General features: G+C 40.6%; 1 protein-coding gene across 1 annotated transcript in view; it reads left to right on the top strand.

Moving 5' to 3' along the window:
• RYR2 (ryanodine receptor 2) overlaps positions 1-13,681 on the top strand; it is a 421,553-nt gene that overhangs the window by 86,804 nt on the left and 321,068 nt on the right. The window lies entirely within an intron of this gene.

The following is a 13,681-nucleotide window of genomic DNA, read 5'->3' as shown; positions in this document are numbered from 1 at the left end:
AGGAAAGGTGGCAGTTTGGCCTGGAGACCTAGGGACCTGGGGGCGTGATCCTGTCATAGGTGCCTGTTTGTAGGAGAAAGAGCCAGCAGCAGGTGGCAACAAACAGGCAATCCCCCTCCCTTGTTGTCTACATCAGGAACCAGCAAAACACCACCCCTTTCCTTTTGCAGCCCTTGACCTGTCCACCCTTCCTTGGTCATTCTCTTTTTTTCTAGACCAAACAAAACAAAACAAAACAAAACAAAACTCAAAGCAAACAAATTAAAAACCAAGTTGTGAACTGTCTCTTAATTCACCCATTAAATAGGTTGTAGAATCCCTTGCATTTTTTTACATAGAAAAATACCATTTTTTTCAGGAACAGAAATGATTTTCTGTAACTTTTGTATTTGTTTGTTTTTTTGTCATTTTTTTGTCAGTCTTTGGGGTTCTTGGAGGATTCCAGGGATAGAAATTCGCTGCCCGAGTTGCCCACACTGTATATAGATGACAAGGATGGTATTTCAAATGCCACACCTGCTATGAGGAACCACTTTTTGGCAGTGACCATGTCTGCTGTTTAGATTAGCCCTAAGGGAAGAGAAATAATAAGTCCAAACAAAATACTGTACTTGCAGTGGGAGATCTGGAAACACAACCTACTTTTTTTGTTCTCCAAACAATTTTTCACCTACTAGAAAACTCAGCTGTGTGATGCAGTATATTTTAAACGTGTTTATTTTTAAGACTTTATACATAAACCAACTTGAAAGTCTTTCACACTTTGAGAAACTCAAGTCAGAATCAGCAGGGTTGCTCTTTATAATGATGGCTTCAGCCAGATACTATAATTACTGTTCATATCTGACAGGTTAAACTTGACATTCCTGGTGCCATGACTTCAGATATACATCAGTGGAAATATTAAAATGAGTCATCCCAGTGAAAATATAATCAGTTGCAAGGGTATTTCAATTAAGAATCAAACAAGAACACATACATATTAATGTTGCTGCCTACTAAAACCAATTTGGAAACCAATTGATTCATAATTGACTTAATACAATAGAGAATTTAAGGTGGAAAGTGAACATGAGAGACAACTTCACAACCCTTCTCTTGCCTTTCAGTATTGCTGAGGACCATGATTATTGGAAGTCAATTACCAAATTGATGGTAAACAGTTATGACTGCAGAGAATTGCTCAGCTACTCTTGCATCAAATTTGTGATTCAATTGGAAGTGCTCTGCTGAGTGTGCAAAAGATGTATTGTTACTTGGTGCTGAGCATATTAACATTCCCTTCAAGCTTCATTTCAGTCTGGCAGGTCTGCAATCAGACAGCTAAGCTGGGATGGATGTCAAGACTTGGGGACTTTGGGCAATGTTAATATACATTGCCTAGATCATCTCTATGCTGCTGTGTAAAATGGGTCTTGATCAAAATGATAGCAATGATTTTCTGCCTTAGACACGTATCTTGATGTTTGACAGGCCAGTGGTTCACTGTTGTGGTAGATGTAGTGATTTAATTGATGTGGCTATAAATCCTTAGATCCTATCAGTTCAGAACTGTTTTCCATTAGTCATGATATATTAAAATCTCAAAGTTAAAATTTATTCTCCATGATTGGTTAAATTGTTGTATGAAAGTGCACCCAGATAGAACTTTTTGTGCAATATTTGACACTGAGAATTTCCATGTTAATCTAAACTAGTTGTGAGCACAGCAACAGTGGTAGAAATGGTGTTGCCAGCCTTCCCCTTGCCACATCTTCCTGTGCAAATTGTGTCATCTTAAGCATAGGCTGGTGGATTCCATGACAGTCAGGCAAGGACTCCATGTTAAGTTGTAGTCTGAACTTTCATGGAGCTATCCAAAGTGCTGATTCTATCCCTGCAATAGGTTCAGCATCTTGTCTCTCTCCTTTGAGCTCAGAATAAAACTTCCTGCCCCACTGACCTGGAAACACTGGTGACCATTGGACTTATTTGTATCTATGTGGAGTCAGGAGTTTCCTATGTATGAATTCCTGCCTGTTCGTCTGCCTATCTATCTATCTATCTATCTATCTATCGTCTTGGCTTTCTCCTGGTACTCCTCTCATCATCTTAAGAGAGACATGCTCTATGAATCATTTTTCCTTTTAGTTTATGAAAGTAGTCTGATGATTTTGATTTTTTTTTTTTTTTGCATTTCACATCCTCTTGGGTAAAGTGTATATTTTGTTAATCTTGTTTATGGCAAAAAAGCCTCTCATGCAGGGACCAAAACAAACAAAACAAAAAACAAAACAAAACAAAAAAACATCCAACACAATCCTCTGAGTGATTTAGAATTATTTTCACTGGAGTATTTTGACATTTTGACATGGTGAGATACTCATACTCAGCATTTATAAATGTTCTTTGCATCCCTAATCAATGAGCATCTGGAGAACGATACAGTTTTTGCTTAGATTCATTTTATCAATGGAGAAAAGTAACTAGTGGGGTCCCCCCAGATCTATATTGAGATTGAGACTTTTAAACTATGTCACACATGATCAGCAATTAGGATAATCAATGGGTTGGCCAATTGGAGGTTTCAAAAATGGGTTGGAAAAATCCATAGAATATAGAGTTGTCCTTCACTAGCAGCCACGACAGATATATATATTTTTCCTGTACCAGAGGCAATATGCCTCTATGTGTCAGCTGCTGGAGATGAGAAGTGTGAAGATATTATGACATTAATGGATTCCCATAGGTATGTGTTTAACTACTGTGGTAACAGAATACTTCACTTACATAAGCCTTTGCTTTGATTCCGCTTGGTTCTTCTTATGCCCATATATTCTTAGACAACTGGTTTTGTGTAGCTTCCAGAATGGTGTGTCCACTGCAAGACCCCCATCCCTGCTTATCAGAGATATATTTTGTGCAACTGTGCTGTGGCCGGTAGCTTTCTCTTCTTATACTCGTGTAGCTTCCTGGGACACTAGAAGCTGCTAAATTTAAACCAGCCAATCAGCAGAGTTGGATGGTTTCAGGGGCAGACTCAAGGCAGCAAGCCTGGCCTTCACTTAGAACCACTACCTAAGTGTATAAGTATGAGCGTAAATATAAATCATTGGCATTCATGTTTGTGCAGTACAGTCATAGTCACTCTGCACTGTGAACTGTGCAAGCTGCAGGAAAGTATATGTATGATGTAACATGACAGCAGGTGAAACAATCATTTCTTTAAAAGCTGATCTGTGCAGTGCAGTATATACACATTTTGAATGTTTTCTTGCCAGTGCTTTTGGTTTAAGTTTTATTTTTATTCTGTTTATTAACATTTTTATATCCTGCCCTATATCCTAGAAGCATCAAATGATTGTTTTGGAGATCAGTCACTATGTGTGGATTCCATTACCTGGCATAAACATATGTGGGTCAGAGCACACTGGGATATATATGAAGTATTCACCCAATTGGGTAGAAATATATTTTTGGCTGAACATTAAACGAAGGAAAGAATGTTCTCCCCAAAAATAAGGTCAAAAGGTCACACCACACAAGGCAGAATACAGTCAGCCCTTCATAGCAATATTTAATAGTATATATAAAAATAAAAACTGTGTCCCCTTTCCCACTCTTCACAGGCTCACCAGTAGTATGTTTAACCCTGAAACGATATACTGAGGAAAATTACTCATGCTCATATTGGCTGGCAACTTTAGAGCATGCAGAAATATAAGAAAACTCAAAGGAGAAAGAGGCTTCTTGTGATTTTGAAGGACAAGCATTTCAAAGCCAGAAAATGAAAGACACAGGGAAACAATGAGTCTTGAGGGGGGACAAACTCAAAGGTCCAGTGAGGGGACTAGACCTTTTCCTCCTTGCTGCTTCTCCAGATAAGTCCTGAACTATGATAGTATCTTTTAAAACTGCCTAGTTTTCAAAGATGTTCTCATAGTAGGGAGAAAATGGAACAGATCATTCATTCTTTTCATTGGCCCCATACAGACAGGCCAAAATAAAGCTGCTTTGAGTCACTTTGGAGGTATGCTGTTTAAGTGATGCATGCGTCCTAAGAGTCCAGAAGCCGCGTCAAAGCCACGATCCGGTCCTAAGGACTGGAGCGCAGCTTTGGTGCAGCTTCTGGACTCTTAGGATGCATGCATCATTGAAACAGCATACCTCCAAAGAGACCCGAAGCAGCTTTATTTTGGCAGTCTGTAACAGGCCTGTATGGGGCCATTGAGAACAAAATTATCAAAGACTGGCATGGCATCCCTACTCAGGGTAGAGTTTTATAGCTGAGATGAGGGTGTACTCTTCCCCCCTCCCCCATCTCAGTTTGGGAGTTCCTCTGGATGTGTACTAACTGAAGAAAGTCAGGTGGCAGTGGTAGCCTGAAGTGCTTTTTAACAACTTAGCCTGTTACAGCAGCTGTAGCTCTATTTGGGGCAATGTGACTTTGGGGCTCAGCAGATGGGTGGCTAGGAGCAGCCTCTGGCAGCTTCAGCCACACTCAAGCCACAATTGGCCTGGGAAGTGGCAACTGGGTGGCTTGCTCTTGAAGTGGGGTGCCGCTGTAGTCCCAAATGAGCCACCAGCAAGAGTGACTTTTCTTTACTGCTCCTTTTGCTGGTGGCTTCAGGCCAGCTTAGGCAGCCTCGGAGTGGTTTCTGGCCACTTCATGGGTGTGTATCATCTGTACGATATGCTCTCGAAGTTGCTGGAAGCCACTCTATTTGGACCATCTGTTTTGGGCTTTTGTCTCAGGTATCTGTGTACTAGTAACCTTGAGACTGGACAACTGTAAAACAGGCTACTTAGGGTTGCCTTTAAAGATGGTTCAGAGACTTAGAGCGGGAAAACAGGGTTTAAATGAGAGTTAAGTTAAATTTGAATTTAAACAGAATCTACAAATTCAGGAAATTTATCACACCAAATTGCTGGTAAAGTGAAATAACGCAAAGTTAAACAGAAGTTAAAGTGGAGAAAAACATCACCTTTTTACTTTTGGAATTTCCTGAAAGTAAAAAGCTGCTGTTTTCTTCCAGTTTAACTTTGGTTTAACTTTGTGTTATTTCACATTAACAGTGATGTTGTGTGATAAATGTCGGGCATTTCCGGGCTTTCTCTAATTTAACTCTTGTTTAAATCCCCTTTTCCTGTGGGATCTCGCTAGTGTGAGAAACTCCTTAATCTGGTATGGTATATGGTTGCCTGAGTATTAGGAGTGGGCTTCAGGTCACATCATGCAACAACTATACTACATCAGTTTCACTGAGTGCATGTACATTTCTGAGCAGAGCATTCAGTGCTTTACACACCCTTCACGGCTCCAAAGATTTTGGGATGATATTACTTAGGGAATCAACTTCATCTAGATCAGTGTTTGTGGCTCCTGGATGATGAAATTCAAAACATCAGAAGGACCAGAGTTTGAGAATCACTCCCATACATTATATAATCCTGCCCACACATTAAGCTCAGCAGCAGAGGTCCTTCTCACATGTACACCAGTGAGAGCAGGATAGGGGCACTAGGGAGAATGCTTTCTCTATAGTGTCTACATTTGTGAAATGCATTGCCAATCGGAGTATGACATACACTTTAGAAAAGCTTTAAAATATTTTTTTCTGTGGACTTTTCTTAAGATTGGGTTTATAAGCTGCTGATGGTTTTAGTTGCAGTTATTTATTGGTTTATAGATTTTACTGGATTCAGTATTTCTGTTTACATTATCAACACTAGTTGTTATGCATAATTGAAATGACTGTTTCTCATATTTTACTTTGGGAGCCACCTTGGAAGGGCTTCTAACCTTAAAGGTAGCCTATAAATATTTCAAATATAGAAATATAAATAAGAATGTAACTGATCTTTCTTTGGTGTGTCACATCACTATGATCCAGAGGAGTCAGATACACTCCATCCTTGATTTTCTCAATGCTCAGTCTGAGTTGCTGCTGAATTTATGCAATGCTTTAGTACTTTAGTGCTTCCTGGTGTAAGGGGAAAAGAGAAAAACACAAGTGCATTTTTTATATTTGGGCTTTTAGCCCTTCTAGACCCCCAGAATATATGACTGGTATAAAAAACGTGTCTTCCACACTCTGATAGAACAGAGCTGATAAACCAGGCCGATACCTCTTATGAATCACTAAACCAGATATAAATTTCTAGCCCTTCATGGCACTTCACCAAGGTCTCAGTAAAGTAGGGATCGAAAGAATATTTTTTTAAAATGTTAAATAATGGCTGAACAACATGTTTTCAAGTGCTGATAAACCCTAGTGTGAAGGAGCCGGTGGCAGATTGGGTTGTCCCTCGCCAGCAACTTCGGAGAAAGACAAGACTAACCAGAGGACTACAAGACCCAGGGGAAGGGGGTGAAGGGTGGTTGGATCGGACACAAAGGAGGGGGAGCTAGAGGCAGGGTTGGAGGAGAGGAGCATAAAAGAGGAGGGTGAGGGAGCCAGAAGAGGGGAATGCGGAAAAAGGAGCAGGAAGAAGGCAGACACATGAGGGCAAGTATAGAAGAAGTGAGGTGGACCTGGGACAGCTGGTCAGCCTCTTTGGCAGGTGGCAGGTCGAGGAGTGGTAGCGTGGGGTCTGAGGGTTAGAGAGATCCCTTAGTTGAGGGGTTTCTGGGAAAGTATTCCCAAGCTCCACGTGAGAGACAAACGCCCCAAGACGTGGACCTCCGCCTGTCCTATTGGAACCCAGCACCATTGTTTGGAATATCTGGGGCTGGTGTTGGTTCCTCACCAGACAGGAGGGAGTTGGGAGGCAACTAAAGCCGAAGGTGGACACAGGATCTCCAGTTTATAGGTGGTCTTGGAAGTCTCGAGTTAAAGAGAGACTGTGAAGTAACTGTTCCTAGAACGTTGTTGTTCGTGAGGCGAATAAAGTTTGTTAAGTCAGTATTTACGATGCTATGCCTAATTCCCTATTGTCAACCCATGTAGTCAGGCTGGAAGACAACGACTGCCAGTGGGCCTTGCGGGCCTGCCACACCTAGTTAGAAGAAATGGCCAAAGATTTACATGCCTAAAACCTCCTAATATTTTTGGTGAGCACATCAGTGTGTCCACGACAACTTGGCACTGAATCATGCTTGGCACAACATTTTATACGGGCACAGGGCACTGTCAAGTAGTGATGTAAATGTCTCTCTTTATTTTTCCTCCCCAATTCTTCTTGCAATTAATGGTCTGAACCATACTTATTTCACAGTGTCTGACAAGGAAGGAGGGTTTGTGTTTCCTCTCTTGCTCTCCTTCTGCAGCCCAATGGAGTAATTCAAGTTGTCTTGACTGAGACTCACACAGTTAAAATGGGGAATATCAGCTTTTGCAATGGACTGAACATTTAGGCTAAATGCAGAAGCAGGAATTATATCCTCATATGCCACTGTGAGTCTCACTCACCCAACTAATTTTCTCCAATGGCAGCACAATGGGTCTTTTTAGCCCATCGCTGCCACCTATATATGATGGCTACTTCCCTAGCTGCCACCAATAACTGATGGGGTTCCCTGTGAGATTTTCATTCTAAACACCCTGATTAGTTTTTTAAAAATTCCATCCCACTGCTTTTCTTGAAATTGTGTGGCAAGACCCTTGAACTCAGATCTCTCCCTTGAGTTCCTTCTACACTTGTCCTTTCTCAGGGGCCACTCTTTAGGAAGACAGAGCACTCACTGTTTTGAGTGTTCTCAGCAATAAAAATATTATTAATCCCTGGTAGGATTTGATTTATGTTGAGCCAAAAAAGAGAAAGCTTTATTTACAAGATAGTTGTTTACAGCATCTTTCTTATGGTTGGTATTTAGAGTTGACATGGTGTTTATTTGCTTAAAAAGTTACAAAGATTGACAGTATCTGTTACTATATTCTATAAGTGGTCTCTAGTTTACAGTTTCCTATAAGACTTTTGACTAGAGTCTAAGCTTTAAAACATTGTTTTCTACTTTCTGACTTTACCAGCCAGACCAATTCAATTTCCACACTTGACCTCTTTTAAGGCCAACCTGGATACTAAAAACCCTTCCAACTGCCCCTTTCAGCAGTGTATCTCAGCTACCTTGGCTGTTAAAACCCCTCAGGATCTAATAACTCATAGCTCTGCCCCTATCTGGTCCCTTTCCCAGCCTATTTATATCCGCTCCTGAGAGTAGCCTCCACCTTTTCCTAGCTAAACTGCCATTGGCTGATGCCGGGCTCACTCTGATTGGATGTTGCAATGGACTAAACATTTAGGCTGAAAGTGGAAGCAGGAATTATATCCCCATATTTCTTTTCTTTTCCGCAGATGTGCTCATTATTTTCTTTCTGAAACTTTCTCCCTTCGTATCCCACCCACAGCCCTTAGCTTTTTTTTTTTGTTACATTTGCAACACAATATATTCCCATCATGCCCTCACAATGCTTCCTCTCCTAAAAGCTGGAGCAGCAGGAATGGTCCTTTTGGGGACCATATAAGCTTTTGAAAGACCAGAGAATAGGTGGACTCAGAAGAAACGTCTCCTGGTTATGTGATTTTTTGGAAATAGTTGGTCTATGAAGATGTCAGCCACAGATGCTGGTGGAACGTCAGGAATAAACTCTTCTAGAATATGGCTACATAGCCTGGAAAACCCACAAAAAACTATAGTTGGTCCATGTTCCTCAGTAGTACTGCTACTTGCTTGCAAGCCACAAGAGTTGAGAGCATGCCAGAAGTCTGAGAAGCACTGCTCCACCTGTGTTTCCGCTACTTCAAAAAGAGAGGAATGTTAAGCAGACTTAGGCAATGTATTGGGGAAGGGGGGAAAAGGAGGAAAAGAGAGTGGCAGAAGGAAGTGGCTGGGGTCTGTATTGCTCAGAAACTTTTGTTTGTTGGCTTTCAGTGGGCAGAAAAGGGCAGTCTCTTACTTTTGAGAGAGATCATGGTGGCTCAGATTTGGTTGGGAAGTTTCAGGCAATGAGGGGTGGGGAAGGAAGTCCTAGCATAGCAAATAATATTAGAGCATTGGTTGCCAAAATAACTAACTAACTAACTAACTAACACTGGGACTTGGACCTTTTGAGATTTGGCAGGACTCTCTACCTGAGATAGCCCAATAATTTTGGCACTTTGTTTTTAAGGAGTTCAAGGAAATAGAGATAGCCATGTGACTTTATAACCTCTTAGTACCTGGCAGGTTTGCAGCTCTGTCATTCATCAAGAATTTGTATTATGTGTCCTTTCATATTGTAATTTAATTACTATTCTTGCAGAAAGAGAGCGATGCTTTGCGAATGCACAGTATAATGCAGTACACTCCCTGGTAGCTGAGGAATGTCATATTTTATGAAGAGCAGCCAGGAAACAAATAATAACACTTTCACTCACAATGTTTGGGATCTGAATAATTTAAGAGGAATGGAGCTATAAAATGATGTATCCAGCTAAATGTCCTGCAAAAAAATGTATGAAACCCAGGCAGCACCAGTTTTTCACATCATTATGATTTTAAAGAGTGGAGACACTGTAAAATCAGAGAAAAGGTAGAACTACTCAATACTTTCCTCACCTCAGTCTTCTCAGAAAAGGAAAGGGTGCTCAACCTGAGGAAAATGGAGCAGAGGACACAATAGGGGAAATGCAGCACAGAATAAGTAAAGTAGTAGTACAGGAATATCTCATTAATCTAAATGAATTTAAGTCTCCGGGACCAGATAGATTGCATCCAAGGGTATTAAAAGATTTGGCAAATGTAATTTCAGAGCCATTGGCAATAATCTTTGAGAATTTCTGGAGAACAGGAGAAGTCTCAGCAGACTGGGGAAGAACAAATGTTGTCCCCATCTTCAAAAAGGATGGGGAAAAAAGAGGATCCCACCAATTATCACCCGGTTAGTCTGACATCAATACCAGGAAAGATTCTAGAGCAGATCATTAAATAGAGAGTCTGTGAACATTTAGAAGGGAACTACATAATTACAAAAAGTCAGCATGGTTTCTCAAAAACAAGTCATGCCAGACTAATCTAATCCATTTTTTTGGATAAAATTACCAGCTTGGTAGACATAGCATATCTTTATTTCAGTAAAGCCTTTGACAAGGTCCTCCATGATATTCTTGCAAACAAGCTAGTAAAATGTGGGCTAGACAATGCAACTGTTAGGTGGATTAGTAATTGGTTGACTGGCCAAACCCAAAGGGTGCTCAGCAATGGCTCCTCTTCATCCTGGAAGAAGTGACCAGTGGGGTGCCACAAAGTTCTGTCCTGGGCCTAGTGCTATTCAATATCTTTTTGAACGACTTGGATGAAAGCATAGAGGGCATGCTTATCTAATTTGCAGATGACGCCAAATTAGGAGGAGCAGCTAATACGCCAGAGGAAAGGATCAAAATTCAAAATGACTTGAATGTATTGAGGGAGAAATGTATGGTACTGCACTTAGGCAGAAAGAATGAAATGCATAGATACAGGATGGGGGACACCTGGCTTAACAAAACAACACGTGAAAGGGATCTAGGAGTCGTAGTAGACCACAGGTTGAGCATGAGTCAACAGTGTGATGCGGCAGCTAAAAAGGCCAATGTGATTCTAGGCTGCATCAATAGAAGTATAGTGTCTAGATTAAGGAAGTAATAGTGCCACTCTATTCTGCTTCAGTCAGGCCTCACTTGGAATACTGTGTCCAGTTCTGGGCACTACAATTCAAAAAGGATGTTGGCAAGCTGTAGTATGTCGAAAGGAGGGTGGCTAAAATGGTGAAAGGTCTGGAAACCATGTCCTATGAGGAGAAATGTAGGGAGCTGGGTATGTTTAGCCCAGAAAAAAGATGGTTAAAGGTGATATGATAGCCCTGTATAACTTGAAGCGGCATCATATTGAGGTTAGAGCAAGCTTATTTTCTGCTGCTCCAGAGAATAGGACCAGGAACAATGGATGCAAGCTACAGGAAAAGAGATTTTACCTCAACATTAGGAGGAACGTCCTGACAGTAAGGGATGTTCGACAGTGGAACACACTCCCTCAGAGTGTAGTGGAGTCTCCTTCTTTGGAAGTTTTAAAGGAGAGGGTGGATGGTTATCTGTCAAGGGTGCTTTGATTGTGAGTTCCTGTGTGGCTGGGGGTTGGACTAGATGGCCCCAGGTCTGAACATATAACACCAGCACTAAAATCTCTTCACTGGCTTCCAATTAGCTTCCAGGCACAATACAAGGTGTTGGTTATTACCTTTAAAGCCCTGCATGGCTCAGGCCCGAGCTACTTATGGGAATGCCTTTCCTACATAATCCGCCCCGCACACTTAGAACATCTGGGAAGAATTTGCTGGAATATTGTAACACTCGATTAACCACAACTTCCCATAAAGCATTCACTGCCGCCAGCCCTAGGTTATGGAATAGCCTGCTGGAGGAGATCCATCTTATCACCACTTTAGATGCTTTTAAGAAGGCACTCAAGACGGATCTCTTCTGGCGAGCCTACCCACTGGATTTTGTATCGAAATCACATTCAAGGTTCCACCCTGATTATGAGGACATAATGATCTGATGTTTGGATTTTTTAAGGAACTAATAGGGATGCATAATCCAGTATTAGGATTTTATCGTGTGTTGAATTGTACTGTATTTTTAATGTTGTAATCCCGCTTCAATCCTTGGAAGAAGCAGTATATATAAATAAAAATTGTTGTTGTTGTTGTTATGGTCTCTTCCAACTCTATGATTCCATGAGACTAAAATGCATATACATGTCAGAATATGGAGTTTAAAATTACTTATGTAAACTAGTGGGAATGGAGAGCATCACTTTTTACTTCAAAAATAATATGCAAATTGAACTGATATAGGAAGATAATTCTATGTTTAACATGATATAGTGTATATTTTTATAAACACATTAAAAAGGCTTAGAATAAATAGTATAAAGGGAAAGAGCAGATAGTTGTGTCCAAAATTTCAGACATTCCTAAATTTCATTTCTGTATTTTTCTTCAAAGAAAACGTTATTGTTTCCTTGGTTTTATTTTCAATAATCTGTTGAATTTAAAAAAAAAAAAAGCTAAACGGACAATTTTCCGATTTGGCTTTTGAAAAGAAAATCTATTTAACTTTTAGATACTGGAGAGCCAATGTGATGTAGTGGTATGAGCTGTGGACTATGACTGGAAACCAAGATTTGAATTCCCACTGAACCATGGGAATCATTGGTTGACCTCAGCAAGGTATACTCTCAGCCTCAGAGGAAGTCAAAGGCAAACCCCCTCTGAACAAAATATCCCTATGATAGGTTTGCCTTAGGGTTGCTGTAAATTGGCAATGACTTGGCGATGTGTCTGTAGAGGTAAAATTATAACATATAATAGTAAGACTATGCATTAAATCTACAGAATTTTATCAGTGATCCTCAAAAAAGGTTCAGCACCTTGAACAGTTTTTATAAAGTTTCAAAATCCTAAAACAGATTGGTGTTGACCTTGCTAGTCTCAGAGCTACCAGCCTCTGTGACTAGTGGTTAGAAATAACATGGTCCACCACTGAGTATGTACTTATCTAAGAGCTTTGGAGTCCTAGAACAAGTAAAGCATAATCTGAATTGGAAAAAAGATGGCAATAGAAATGCACAAGAGAATCTGTGCAGTTAAGTCACTGACGTCCTGTGTTTTGATGTGAGAAGACCAAATTCAATTTTTTGTTCTGTTATAAAGTTCATAGATCATATTTAGAAAGCCACAACGTCATCATTTGTACTTCTGAGACTTCAAATAATTCTCTGAGAAAACAGAAAATGAAGTACAAACATAACAGACCAATAAATTAGTGCAAAATAATACTGGGGGAAGGGGGGTTATATAATGGAAAGCTTTTTGAAACATGTTTGGCATGCTGCAGCAGTGAAGACTGTATGCACAGTGTTAAGGATTACATTAAAGGACTAAACCAACAAACATACAAAGAAAAAAACCCTCTCACAATACACATCTTTATGAGGTGTCTAAAATATTGTCCAGAGTAATTTTATGCAAATTCAAGTGCCTTTCATTTCGGAAGGATCATAGGAATGTAGCAAATGATCAGATTGTCATGGAGAGACAAGGGCAGTACAGACAGGCACTTTGTGCTGGCCTATATGCTTGGTGAGGGCTGAGCGTCTGCACGCTGAAGCCCTCTCTGCACCGCCTGGGTGCCATCTTGGCATGTGCCCATCCACATGGTGCATGTCATGATGATGTACCTCAGAAGCAGTGTCCAAACAACACTGCACAGAAAGTGTGTCATCGTGGCCTCCTGGCGCAGCTTCTTTTTGCTCCCTACAGGGAGTGGATTGGTGCTGTTGCATGCGGCTGCTGTGGCACCAATCTGGGGCAAAAAGGGGCGGTGTCCCACCACCCATCTGTAGAGCCCCACAATCTCTTTAAAATGCTGCCTGAAGCTGTTTCAAAATGAATTTGATAAAGAGCACTTGTTGCATGCGAAAAGTTTCCTGCCTTTCTCCCAACAGTCAGCATAAACTAGATATGGAGACAGCAGTTTCCCCCATGTAGCAGATTACTAGTTTATCATAGGGATAAACTAATTTCTGTACTTCAGATGATTTTAGTTGTTTTACTGTGAATAAAATTTCAGTATACCACTGTACTTATATATGGGGATTTGTTTTTCATTTAGATATTGATAGACGTGACTGCATTGCTACAGGTCTAAATCATTCAAGCTTGTTCAAAGTCTTGATGAAGTA

This window comes from Sceloporus occidentalis, unplaced genomic scaffold (assembly GCF_023333645.1).
Source record: "Sceloporus occidentalis isolate IW3139 unplaced genomic scaffold, rSceOcc1.0.p SCAF_6, whole genome shotgun sequence".
NCBI classification, from domain to species: domain Eukaryota; kingdom Metazoa; phylum Chordata; class Lepidosauria; order Squamata; family Phrynosomatidae; genus Sceloporus; species Sceloporus occidentalis.
Note: the sequence above shows the minus strand (reverse complement) of the source record. Positions and strands in the feature narration are given on the sequence as shown.